The sequence below is a fragment of the Corvus kubaryi genome, unplaced genomic scaffold, assembly GCF_017639235.1.
Source record: "Corvus kubaryi isolate FWS band 111438036 unplaced genomic scaffold, C.kubaryi_AGA036_p1.0 37249, whole genome shotgun sequence".
Classification (NCBI taxonomy): domain Eukaryota; kingdom Metazoa; phylum Chordata; class Aves; order Passeriformes; family Corvidae; genus Corvus; species Corvus kubaryi.
In genome coordinates, this window is record NW_024581072.1 from 4,576,664 (window position 1) to 4,590,997 (window position 14,334).

General features: G+C 41.4%; 1 long non-coding RNA gene across 1 annotated transcript; it reads right to left on the reverse strand.

Moving 5' to 3' along the window:
- Positions 1–6,306: 6,306 nt before the first annotated feature.
- On the reverse strand, positions 6,307–13,789 carry LOC121662402. The gene is made up of 4 exons (XR_006015282.1): positions 13,575–13,789; positions 11,408–11,538; positions 8,749–8,788; positions 6,307–8,668 (listed from the first exon to the last, which is right to left on the reverse strand). It is a non-coding gene; the product is annotated as an uncharacterized LOC121662402 (long non-coding RNA).
- Between the last annotated feature and the right edge of the window lie 545 nt (positions 13,790–14,334).

The following is a 14,334-nucleotide window of genomic DNA, read 5'->3' on the forward strand; positions in this document are numbered from 1 at the left end:
ATTTCCCCAGGACTGATAATTACGTGAATAACTTCCCTTGTTATTCACCAGTTTCATCTTTCCATAGGCTGACTCCTTTACACTGCAGAGCTCTATCCTTTACCAGGAGCATCTTTCTCTCAGCCTCACTACAAGACAGCTGGTCTGCATCATTCAGCTGCCAGAAGGCAGAGAGCAGAGTTTGCTTTGATTTGCTTTCCACCCATTCAATCAACAGCCAGCTGCTTACCTTGTTTTGCTGTAAGTGGAATCCTGGAGAGAAGCAGGGACTAGGTGTTCTCCACATAAAGAACAGTCAAGCTTGTGTGCAGTTTTGGGTGCCACAGTACAAGAAAAACATTAAGCCGTTAGAGAGCATCCAAAGGAGGATGACAAAAATGGTAAAGGACCTTGAGGTGAAGCTGTATGAGGAGCAACTGAGGTCACTTGGTCTGTTCAGCCTGGAGAAGAGGAGACTGAGGGGAGACCTCATTGCAGTCTACAACTTCCTCACAAGGGGAAGAGGAGGGGCAAGCACTGATCTCTTCTCTGTGGTGAGCAGTGACAGGACTGGAGGGAATTGCCTGAAGCTGTTCAGGGGAGGTTTAGGTTGGATATCAGGAAAGGTTTTTCACCCAGAGGGTGGTTGGGCACTGGAACAGGTTCCCCAGGGAAGTGGTCACAGCCCCAGTCTGACAGAGCTCAGGAAGCATTTGAGCAATACTCTCAGGCACATGGTGCGATCCTTAGGGATGGTGCTATGCAGGACCAGAAGTTGGAGTCATGATCTTTGTGGGTCCCTTCCAACCCAGCTTACTCTGTGATTCCGTTTTGATCAAAATATATGCTCTCGGAGAAGCAGTTGTTCTGATCTAGCTATTTTTCTCCTTGAGACCTACTAGGACCCTGAGATCTTCCAGTATGTAGTTGCATACAAAATGCTAAAAATAAAATAATTTTACTCTTAAACCTAAAGACCTGGCTAATATAAACTGCATTAAGTAGCTCAGGTCTGCCACTTGATGTGGTACACATTTAAACCTTCTTTGCGGGGGACCTGAGAACTTTTAGCAGGATATTGAATAAGGCTCTCAACTGCTATTAACTGTACAATTTTATAGACATCAACAGGCTAGATGACCCAAATAATCCTCTTCACAGTGAAGTGTCTACCTCCTCTACTTCCTGATTGTTTTCTTAGGCTGATGAGCATTTCTTTGCTGTCTTACCAAAGAAAACAATAAATGCTTTATTTAGTAGAAAATATCTCAAAAATGTTCCTCTTCTTGCCCAGGTATTTTCTCTCATTCTTAGAAGGCTGTACTTGAGCAAGCCAGATTGCATTGTCCTCTTAAGTCTGACTAATTTCAAAATCACTTAAGTGCTGACAGCTGCTTTCTACAGTCAGATATTTAGAAATTACCATCATGAAATTTCATCCAACATGTACAATTTCTGTATGCATCCACAGTCAAAAGATATATTATCTCCTGTGAAAACTCCCTCCTGTCTCTGCACATGGGCTGAAATATTTATGTTGTATTAGGAAAATGTTCTCCCCAATGTACCACGGCTGTGGAGGACAGGTTATCAGGGAAAACATGAAAATTTCAGTAGACTGCTGCTTCTGCTGGTGCACGTTTTTGTTCACCATTCAGAAATACAGAAAGCACAGAAGCTGTGTTATATTTGGGCAACTATTTTTGGGCATCCTGACTAGCCTCAACAGCAACAGCACAGAGTCCTGGAGACGATAAAAAAACGGAGGCAGCAACAGGACTTTCAGGCAGTACTTCGGAGTGGTTACGTCATGTGTGGGACCATGACACATCCTGTATGGCAAATCCAACACCAAGCATGCCCACCAAGATCCAGGTTTTCACGAAAAACAGAGAGAGGGGAGTGGAAGACTGCGATGGCTCCTGTTAACATTTCTGAACAAGATTATCTTAGTACACTTGGACAAGATTGGCACAAACAATATTCTTAAATGCCTGTTCCACATTGACTTGTGCATAGTGGATGATTGCTGCATATGTATTTTATATAATTCAGGATATTACTTCTGAGTACCAAACACTTCACTATCAGGAAACCTCTGATTTTTAATAAGAATGCTATTGTTTGCCTGCATGTCTGTCTCCATTGAAATGTATCTCTCTTTTCCTCTCAATGAAAAGACTATCAAACAATCAAAGGACAAAGGAGGAACTTCACAACAGGGAAGGAAAAATGCTTTAAACGTGGAGCTTGTTTCATTTCATCTCATTGTTTACAAAATCTGTCTGACTAAGCATTGGTCTTAGCCACACCCCAGACGGACCTCAGTGAAGAATAGATGTTAAAAGAACACGGCCAAATGGACTGCATGATCATGCGAAAGGATGAGGGTATGCAAGTGGTTTGCATACATGGATTTCAAAGTGCCAGCAGACTGAAATGAGAGCAGGGAGGCAAGAGAAGATTTTTTCCCAGTTCTAAAATGAAGACAGTTCTCTCCCAGCTCAGAAGGAGGAGGAGGAGGCTGGTAATGGGTTTGTAGATCCAATGTATCCTCTGCAGCAGAGTTTACCCCTTCTGTGAATATCCCAAAAGCTAGAGACATTCAGGTGCTACAATGACCCTGAACAGATATTTTAGCTGGGTCATCCGTGATACCACAGATGATTGTAAGGGATACCAGCAAGCCTCCTCCCACACAATGAGAGTCAAAGGTTCTGTTAACTATGCTTCTAGCAAAAATCAGTGTCATCTCCTCTGTTAATGGCCCTATCACATTTGTGACATCAAGACTATGCTTTCTCAGGAACTGATTCTGGCAGACATATATCTGGACCAGGACAAAACTGTGGATTGTGCTGATGCCTCCTCTGATTGATGTTATCACGTCCTTTAAGTCTGCAAATTCTCTGGAGAATTCAGTGATATGGACATGACAAATGGATAACAGTAGTAATACACCATCTCCTTCCCAGCATTATAGCTGTGTGTGTTTGCACGTACAACCCACATTTGAAATCAGCTCACTATTACTCTGCAGTGAGCAGAGCCCTTTTTCGAGCCTAATACTCTTCTCCAGCCTCAGACCTAGTACCTTTGTATATCCATCTTTCCTTTTTCCATAGCTCATCAATCTCTGCATGTCAGCACCTCACTGTTGTGTTTTACAGAGCACAGGCACATTGAGTGTCACTCACAGGCAGCAGGGTGAGGGCCTGCCTGCCAGGTGACACTGACAGCAGGCCCCGCACAGGGGCAGGAGCAGAGACAATGGTTCTTTGCCTGTGGACAAAGCCCTCTTCTCCCACCTGTGAACGCCTGGACCCTCTGGTCTGTTTCTTGCAGCAAGGACTGGGCCCTTTTTCAGCCTTTCTAGCAAAGGAACCACAAAACGGTGTCCTGTAATTCCTCTGGTGATGGCTTATGTGAGGAGTCTAGTAACCATCCTCTGATGAGCTCTGGATTGTTGTGGGAAAGATAGAGTTCAGCAGCACATGTAAATCCATGCATAGTGCTATTCAAAGTTGGGCTACAGACCACCTGAAAATGAATGTCACTGCAAAGAGAGGAGTGGCAGGTTACGCTCTGTGTAATTACACAGCAAAAGAGCCATAGGGGACACCAAATTTTATTGGTCGAGGTTGTGTCAGTAGAGGTTGATGGAAGTTGTTGACTCTCGGTCACTGAGGCTGTCACAAATGCAAAGTTTGAGAAAAGCTTTTCACTTTGTTGTTCAGCACTGACATCAACTAAAGCCTTGGTTTTGTCAAGGAATTATGTACCAATATATATGTCTTTTTCATCACCACTACTTTTGCTAAGTGCTGAAAGAAGTAGGCTTTTTCTGTTGCTATTAAATGTGTTATTTTCCTGTCAAATTACTTTCTAGATTCATGACTCAGGTGTAATTTTGATGACACAAAGATGGTCCATTTTGAACTTCATGTACCATTCTTCTCACCACAGCTATAATTCTATTAAATCAAGTACAGACTGATTATTCTACAAATAACAAGAGATATTCTAGATGAAAATTGCTGTTCAATACAAAATATATTATTTTTATTTGCACCAAGGAGGAACTGTCAAAGATATTATTTCAATTTTTTTCATATTGCTTTATTTTTGGTGCAATGTCAAGGATACCAACGACCATTCAGTGCATGATTAACTCTATTAAAGCATATTAATGTCATTGAAGAAATCTTCGTTAAACAGTTCCCAGAAAAAAATTCCCTTAGTGAAAATATTTTAACAAACACAAATTTTAACACACACAGATGACTCTTGCTAGTCTCAGTAATGGTTTATGTCTAAAGGCTGCATGTAGACAGCTACACATCCTTGAGTGGTTTGTGAGCTTGGCCTGAGACGTTCAGAAGGGAACTGGTTTCTACATCGAGTGAGGATAGCCAAGAAGAGTTGAAAGGAACAGCTTGCCTACAAACGTGTTTATCAAGCCAGATCTATGCCTCTGACCACTCCACTAGCCCAAAGGTTTGGCTCATAAACTTCTCTTTTCTTACAAGGCAAGGATCAGATCTCACTCACCACATAGGATAGGCTGGCATTCAGAGGCACGCGCTACACAAAGTCCTGGTAGTGTGCTTTCACAGCAGTCTCACACTTTCCTGGAAGGATCTGCAGTGCAGAGAGGACACATGGCTGGTCAGCTTTCAGTCAGCACCCAACTGGGTGAGGGCTTCAGTTGCTAAATGACGCTCAGCTGTTCTCTCCCTGCCCAAATAGGAGTCTATCGACCATAAGGTCACAGCTCAGGCAAATGCCTGTGCAGGAGGGCATGTGGCACAAGCCTGCAGCAGCCAAGAACAAAACTTCAACCAGGAAGACAACCCCTGCCTTCCCTTCCCTACTGAGTGATGCACTGCTAGGGCCAGCCACAACATTGCCTCTGTCCTTGTTCCTCACAGCAAACAGAGCAAGTCAGAAAATCCTATCTGGCACATCACAGTGGCCACAGTTGAGGAAAGAATCTAGGATGCCAATCTGCACATGCTTCTACTCTACCTTCAGGGTAAAAACCCAGAAATTAGTTGTGGATATCCCACTGAGATTTCTGAGTCAAATCTCCAGTAATAGAGAGTGTACAAAGGTTTGTTTTCTGGTGTTTAGGAAAAGAGCACAAAACTGATTCTGTTGTGCTCTGGGAAGTGGTGACGTGGTATGAACAGTATGAACAGTTCTACTTCATTGGCCTCAGACACACAAAAGTAGAGAGGCATGATAATCAGTAGCAGTGCTGGCAAGACTGGAAAACAGAGCTGTGATGAGGCCTGATGGAATGTTGTGTTCTTCTGGACTGGTGTTAGCATGCAAATCTCTTGATAGCGAAGGCTGATAGCTGTTGGGAACTTTTCCTTACCCAACAGACAGTACTTTCCTAAGAAACCAGACAGTTTATGTTTCATGAGCCACTGCAAGGCACGGAGATGAAAAAGAGAAAAAAGAAAGTGTGCTGGGGACCTTGAGCATTGCATGCTGAATGTCTGGCACTCTAGAGCACTCACGAATACTCCTAAGGACCAGTGAGAATAAATAATTTTGCATTGACCTTAGTGAAGTAAGACCATCTTTGAGTTTCTATAATGAAATAATTCTTGCAGCACTAGTGTTGAAACATGAAGAAAGGCTAAGGGGATAAAATTTGTTCTCCTGTTGGAAGACTTCAGGTGTGTATTACAGAGAGCAATGGTTAGAATTCTGGACTAATTCACACATGTGAAGACTACAGCTGACAGCTACAGAGGTCAGCATATTAGCTCTTAAGTACAAAATTTTGTCCAAATTGTGAACAACTGTTGGCGATCCTGAAGTCTTTGAGACCAAGGAGACAGACAGTCATATATTCACCAGACATGATCAGACTCGAAGAACACACAAACAGGAGATCTCACCCTTGCACTTCATATTTTCCATTTCTCCGTCTTTAATGGCAAGAGAAATTTTCACTTTATGTGTAAGTAATATCCATGCAACATGCTGAAGAGTAAAATCTCCAGTATGAAATTGGGTGGTCTTCTCCAGAGGGTTAATCATTATGCTTTATTTCCTATTCTCATTGGCTTGCTGAATCCAAAGAAGAAGACGTACCAGAAGAATTTTTTTTTTTAAAGGCAGAAGCCTGATCTTTAAAATACATTTTTCCAAAAGCTGTGTAACTTCTTTGCATAAGAAGAGCACAAACTGTCCTCCCCTGCAGTCTGTTGTAGACCAGGTACAGTTTTACGCAAGAAAATTTTTCCACAGATTTGAACAACTTACCCACTTTAGCTTGTTGCGTGCTTTAAATACAGATAACACTATAAATACAGTGAAAACCAGGCTTTATTTTCAAAGTCAGAGTTTCTTTAACAGAGATCGTCATGGACAATGAAATCCCAGAACGTTCAAGCTGACAGTCTAAATTCTGTACTGCTTTAAATCTTACACATATTACCCAGAAGGAAAAAAAAAAAAAAAGGATTTCTGGAGATATTAGTTACTCAGTTATTGTTCAATTTATATTAATTGTCAATTAACATTTGTTTTTCTTGCATTCACAATACAAATGGAAGAAGAAATGCAGAACCTATCTACAGTAGAAGTTTTCAACTCCTTGACTACAGTCCTACAAAAAGCAAGGTGTAAATAATAAAAAGTTTTAAATTTAAAAAAAAAAGTTTTAAATCCAACCAGATGAAAATGCAGGCAGGTGTATTACAGTGTTTATAAGCTCGAGGTTCTCCTTGTAAAAAGTATATGTTACTTACAAGAATTCATAATCATTTTCTCCAATATCTTAACAAAACCAAATTCTGTAATTGAGACAACCGCTCATAGGACTGCATTGTTTGCCCCTCACAGATATGGGGCACAGAAAGGATTCCTCTTATTTCCAGGAGAATGTTGAAGAACTCCTTTTAAAAGTAATTGTAAAGTGAGCAGAAGTAAAGTGGTTGGGGGACCTGGGAATGAACTGACAAGGTCCACAGGTACCAAGGAGAGTGACTTCAACCTCAGTTATGAACAAAAATAGCAGACCAGTCAAGAGGAGAATTTCAAAGACACAATCAATATTAAGTCTGGAGCTTTAGACCGTATTGATTTTTTGCTACATTCAAAGTTTGACCTTGCAAAGCAGGCTGGCTAGGCTATGGGAACACTAAGGAACAGGTGGGTCTTCACCCTGCCTCTCTTCTCTCATTGTGGTGACCCAGCAATAAACTCCAAAGCTGTCTACTCACGTCAAGGTCTCAGAAGAAGCTGTAGTTGCTGACCCAGGAATCAACACTTTCAAACTTACTTCTTCATTACTCTGCAAGTGCCTATTGACCACATTTTGGGAACACAGTACTCGAAGTTCTTGGAGCGATTGAATTGGAAACCTGAGTCTGTTTTCCTGACCTCTCTACTACAGTTACCTGCTCGCACAGATATACCAACCGAACAGAGGATGTGACTTTGGTGTCCTTCCCAAGGCCAGTCAAGGCAGCTGGATTTTGTAATTACAGACAGTAAGGTTTCTTAGAGGTTACTCAATTCTTCTTGTTTTGAGGGAAAACTCCAATCAGGATTTGCAAGCACCCCTTCAAAAATTCTTTCTTGAAATCTAGTACATTTCTTAGGAGAAAATGGCATTTTCACACACACATCACCTCTGAAATGTCCTCGTTGAACTTGTCCATTTACATGAGTAAACTAATTAGCAGTAAACAGAATACATCTTAAGGAAACTTCAGATTCTTATTCACCAGCAGTTTGTGTGTTACTTTTTGAATTGCTGCTTCAGCTGGGCTGGAGACCAGCTGTAATCTAAATAGAGCACTAGCCAGAGTTCCAGAAGGAAAAAATGCCATGGACCTCAGTTTCAGGCATATAGAGGCATTTGCAGCCTGCAAAAATATGCAGTCCTCAGCTGCACTACCCTAGGAACAGAGCAAGGACATATATAAGGTCCCATCTGCCCATTATGCTCTACTCTGCTGCCTGCCACATCAAGCAAAAGTAGCCTGGGATGCTCTACCATCTCCCAACATTTAATCTAGATTATAAACCCTTGTGTTTGTATTTGTTGCTGAATATGCCTCAGCTGTATTCTCTAGCTTTGATCCTCTCTTAGGTTGAGATGGAGGAGAAGAACCAAACTTCAGCAGAAGTCAAGACTGACATTGTGAATAAGACATTGACAAGAAAGAAAAGATAGACTTCTTCCCTCATTCCCTGCTCTCTGTTTCATCTACTCCCTTGACTCATCACCTATTACTAGCAGCATGTCATATTTACATTTTCTCTCTTGGAGGGAAGTAAAAAATACATAAGTTGAAACTTTCTTACAGATTTGGCTGGTCATCACACAAACACTGCACATTTGCTTTCATTGCTGTCCAATAAAAATTTTATGCTTTTCTGACGTAGCAAGCAGTTTTCTGGAGCACACTGTAGGCAATGCTAGTCAATTTTGCAAAGCTGTGAAACATCTGGTACGGCTGTAATATGTTGGCAGTGCTATCCATGCTACTCAGCTCCCAGTGAGAATTTTTTTTCCCTGTGTGCCAAATTGGAGCTGCTGTGAGCTTTGGGAAGACTGAAGCTTTCCCTAGCAGGTCATTAAATGAGTCATCAGTCCTGAATGAATCTTTGTATTACATGGATCACATGTTTAGTAGTCTCACTGAATACATTTTCACATCTGGGAAAAAAAAAAAGCAAGGATAACATTTTGGTGATTCTGTTAGCCATAGATGTGATTTTGCTTGGATTGATTCTCACCTGTAGTCCTCCCTTCTTCTTGGATAGATGCCCTTCCTCCCTGGAAAAAAGAACAAATATAAGTTACTGTCTGTGATACATCTAAAGTCATGCGTCTTCTGTCACGTCTGAAGAACCTAGCCTCTTACGATCTTATGATCCCTGTGCTTCACACAGCCAGACCCCACACACAAGCAGCACTCTGGTTTCTCACTTGCATTCCAAGTTTCTGCATCAAGTGAGAGCTAAGGATGTGGGCAGCAACATCCAGTCACAGAATAGGAGAAAATCTGAGACTGCAAAGCATTAGGTACAGTGTCTGCTTGGTTTCCTGTGATAGTGTCACTGTTGGGTGTCAGAAAAAAAAGCCTTTCTTCAGGCCTCTTGAGAGCCTGCCTAATCTTTCCCACAGCTTGAAGCCTGCAAACATAAAAGCAGCCCAGATTTTCAGCAATGTGAGGAGCCAGAAGATAACAACCTTGATACATTAAACATGATGCCACACCTGAGGATTTGCAAAGCTAGCAAAAGCTTTGAGTAAGGCCAGCTCAACGAGAACACGGCGTAGAATTAAGCTTCAGAACATATCCAGAACTGTGCAAAGCTTCCTTCTACATATGGCAAGGAGCATAGCACTTCCCAGAGTCCATTGACATTCCTAGAAAACTGGTTAAAGTCAGAATGCTCTGCCTGTACTGACGTCCCATGCACACCACAGTAATGCTGTCTAGTAGGTGGAAGTCTTTCTCTGCTTCCACTTTTGCTGCTCTGCAAAGAGCAGCAGTAGATTCATGAAGTCTTCTGCTGTTTCCAGTTCACCACCAAGCAGACCTTGGGCAGACAGAGCACATATGAGGAAGAGAGTTTATTTAAGTACCACCTCTGCTAATACTTGATGCTTTCAACCCCAATAGTGTCTGTAGCTACACAACTCAGTGCTGAATAGCAAAGGCTTTAAGAGGAAGGAAAAGCACAGGGATGAAGATCATCACTGTCTTGTCCATCGCAACCTGGTAGGGAAAAGCTTACCTTTTGAATCCAGTGAGCAGTTTCTCCCTCATATTATGCTGTCTCTGTCACTACTAACATACATGTGTTTTCAGTGCTGCTGGAGAAGCCAAGACTGACAGGACATGAAAGGAGGACCATAGGTCTCTTACTGTCTAATCAGCAAGAGGAAAGTTAGGAACAGCGCATGTCGCCTGATCCCAACTGCCCTTACATCCTTGATTTGCTGTGACCTGTGACTTTGACTTTGGTTCTGTGGTTTTGTCAGACAAATGATTTAATTTCTCCTGCTCTAGAAGTGGGGCTGGGACATGGGAATATGACTTCCTTGAGGAAAGGTGGTAGTTCAGACCTATATTTAAAGTCAACTCCGCATCCTCCTACTTCTTGTGCTTCAGTAAGGTCGCTGCCCCAAAGCTGCACAGCAGCCAGGCTCTGAGCCAGGCTCCAGACAAAGGAGGAAACATCCTAAATACGAAGCATCAGGCATTTTATCCTACTTTTCCAGAGCCTTAGCTATATCCTTGGCCATAAAAATTAATCTGCAGTAAGGATCATGTCCCAGCATTCTGCTCTGCTTTACTGCCAATTTCCACCCAGGCAGTTTCCATTAACACTGATCTGCTGCCTACACAGGTGCTCACTGCCCATCCAACAAGCTCAGACACAAGCAGGCCAGCCTCCACTGTCAAATATGTAGCCAGGTTCTCCTCTGCTCAGTCTGAGTCTGTTGACACCAGTATCTGGCCAGTTGCAGTCTTAACTTGTGTGCCCCAAGTCACCGAACAGCTACCGCACAGAAAATTGCAGACTAAAAGCACAGTCTTTAGGCATAAATCCTTGGGCTTTTCCCAAATGCTTCTCACCTGCTTCTTCTCAGGCCCAAGCCTAAATCAACAAACAGGCACTAAGACCACCCCAGTCCTGCTCTCTCCATGCCACAGACCTGCTTTTGGTGTTTCTAACATTAGCTATCACCAGAGCAGAATGTTCATGCGTAGCACCCCAGCCAAAGCTATGGTTACAGCCATCTCTGAAAGGATTCTGCAGGCTTACTTTAGTTCTCTCCCCCAGCTTTAGACCTACTAACATGCAGTTTCAGCCTTCACACACCTGTGTGTTAGTATGTTCCTGTGGAGTCAAAGCAAAAGAGGAAAATAGATGTTAAACCATCAATACCCAGAACTTAGCTTAACTTGAATTCAGATGTAAGCAATGACATTTTAGGCTGAAACATTTGATCCATAGGCTTTTCCTAAATAAAACACATCATTTTCTAGCTTAAGAAAATTGCGTTAACTCCTATTAGCAAGGTGTAGAAGACTGTTAACCGGTGCATGTTGTGAATTCAGTTGCCAAGACCAAGGAACAAATATAAGAGGATAGGTCTGCAAGTATGTAGTTTACAAGTCAGTGTGGCATTAATGGCCAAATCTCCTGCAACGCAAAAGACTTTTTAAATTGGAGCTGGAGTCACACTGTTCTTTGCATTTTAAAACAGGCTTTTCCAAAGCATTTTCTTAAACTATAGTTTGTATTTAATCCTGAAAGGTACCTCTTTATTCCTAAAAAAACCTTTTTTAAATAGATGTCATAGGCAATTCAATCTGAATTTTCAACTCCCATTTTACTTACCAAAAAGTAAAATGTTTTGGAAATGTGAAACCCTTACCTGGATTTGTCCCACCCAGCAATTCTGTTTCCATTTCCTCATCATTTTACTCAGCTGGAGCTTTCAACTTTCCTCTGGGGAGATAAAAGATCACCTTGATTCCTGCAGCTACTTGTATTGACTGTTGTTTGCTAGCAGGCAGAAAAACAGAAGGGCAGTCAGAAAAATAGGTTTCCCCTCATCAATCTAACCCCACAAGGCTTAGCTCTGCTGGCAACTCACTCACTTCCAGAAAGGAATTAAGTGTTTCTAACAATTGCGCAAATAACAGAAAGCTGCAAGATAAGAGCCACGTCCTCTGCACTAGTCTTGCAGGGGTAATTCAGCAGGAAGTGGATATTCCCTCTATCATTTCTAGCAAGAAAAGGGGGCTCACTGGAGGAGGTCATTGCAGATGTGAAGTAAATCCCAGCTCACCCCTCAAACCACAAGGCTTTACTCCAGATGGGGGCTGTCCTTATGCTTTCAGAAACATCAAGGGATAATGGCTTTTTGGAGTGAGTTGGAGAAGGATCTGCCTCTGGGCATTGGGTAGTGGGTGTAAAAAATGAGTTAAATGTGTAGTAAAGGGATTTTATAGAAGATTAGCTGTAAAAACAAAGTCACACGTTTGTCTCAAGGAAAGAAGTACCTGAAGAAGGACTAAATATTTGTCTTTTTGTATCTCTCTTCCTCTGTCTAGGCTTTTATCTTACATAAATGAGCACTGTGTACACAAAATACCTTGTGAACAATGTTTATAAACCTCAACTGTGTAGAGATAGGGCAGATAGAAATGCGGAGATCAGTCTTCCTGTCAATCAGCACCACAGGTGCAGGCCTCTGCTTCTGATGGCACACATCATGACCAGCATCTGCTTCTGAAAGCTGCAGCTCTTCACTGGGTCAACTCAGAATGACATGTGGCATCAGCTAGTGGCATCAAAGAATCAAAGCAGGACTTGAAATAACTGGATTTTCTCCATTTTTTCATCCCTAGTCTGTGTTTCAGTGGAGGAGTTTGACATAAAAGCATACAAAATAAATTTATAATAGGATGTGAAGCAGTAGAAATAACCAATAAGATAGGCTTCCTTCTGTGGTAAACTTCCTTACCTACCTTCAAAAATGGTGATTGACTACACTCAGTGCAAATACAGGAGAATGAAATACCGTTAACCTTTCCACGACTGATTTTCTTTATTGTCACAGCTGTTTTGCCATTATGGAACAAATAATGAGATTCCTCAAGACGGACTTTTGGAACACATAGCATTAAAAAGAGTAAGAATTCGTTCTGGTGTCAACAGAAAATGGGGTAAAAGAACATTTCAGGTAGCATATTACTTTGCATGTGTTGAGTTGGGTTTATCCAACATGAGTCCCTCTTGAAATGTTACTTTGTTGTCTTGAAATTATATTATTTTTCAAGCGGCTCTAAAGAGAAACATGGCATTATATAAATCTGTACGAAATGCAGAGATTCAAAAATCCCTCCCACCAGAAAGTCGATTATTCTAAACTGTTCTCATCTTCTACAAATAACTAATTCTTTTGCAGTGTTTTTTTGTCTATAAATCTCAAAGAACATCTATAAGCATGAGACCCTATTCTCAGCCAGGTGACATTTGTCAACTCATTGAATGTAGTGCAATAACTTCTGAAAGCTGCAGGAGTTTACTAAATTGCCCATGTAAAGAGCGGTAAGCACCTTATCATCTGCTCTCCTCATTGAGGCATCATCAGGACCTCCCCCTGGTAAGAAGTAATTCATCATTTCATCTAAGCCATCAACAGAAAAAACACAGTACAAACATCTGGGTGCTGAGAAGCACCCATCCCAGTGTCTCCAAGAGCTTTAACTAGATGTTTTATACAGCAGAGATCTCTCCCCATGAAATATGCCACAAGAGTTTACACATTCTCTGCACAAATATCTTCTTCTTTAGGCAATTCTTCCTGCTAATTACTTCCAGCAATTATGTAAATACATAGGGACACAGATATAAAAAGAAGAACATGTGATGTCAGCTTCCCATATATTTAGAGTTTCACTTTTCAGCTAAAGGAAGGAGAGGTAAACAAGTAGTCCAGCAAAAACAACCAAGGGACCACCAAGTATGATACACCAAATATAATGAACACAGCACAACACAGTTGAGGCAGCTATAGGTTTGAAAATACATACCATCCAAATGGAAAACATCAGCTATTTAAATTCTCTTTAACTACCGTTTCTTCTGTTTCTCTCTGTTAAATCACCATGGTTTGGAGCTTTAACAAAAAAGGGTTTAATCAGCCTGTTTCTGATGTAGGGAGTAGGTTGAAGTAATAATAGCAGACTGGAAAGATGTCTTCTGTTGCCTAGCATTGTTGTGCCAAATATAGACACCATGTGTTACATCCCAGCCCAAGTGATCCCAAAGCATCTTCTTCCGTAAAGTCCCTTTTGCTTTGGGAAGGCAACACCTAAACACACAGCCAACTGAGAGAGAATAGAATTTCAATTCCATTGAATATAGTGAATAACTGCCTACCAAAATCATTCCTCTCCAAAAGCAGTCTATCTGTTGTTGGAAAGTTTAAAAAAAAATTGTAATAAAAAAAAAGCTTTTGTTTTTCAAAAGAAAAAACCCTACATTTCTTTTTTAAAGCCAGAAACAAAATGTCACTTCATTTTTCTCTCAAGCATAAAATAAATAACAGCTTGGTAATCAGCTCTCAGAGGATGAAAACATTTGCACTGAAATGTTTACTAGCATAGAGAGTGAAATTTTCGTTTAACTGATAATGTAGGAACAGTCTGCTTCTGGAAAGTTCAAAGAACATAACAGTCAAGCAAGAGGTGGTAGTTTGTTTCTGAACCCGTAACAAAGCATTCACCACACATATAAGCAAGGTTGGAAAAATGCTGGACGCTCTCTGTCCCTCAGTAACTGCCCCCTGAT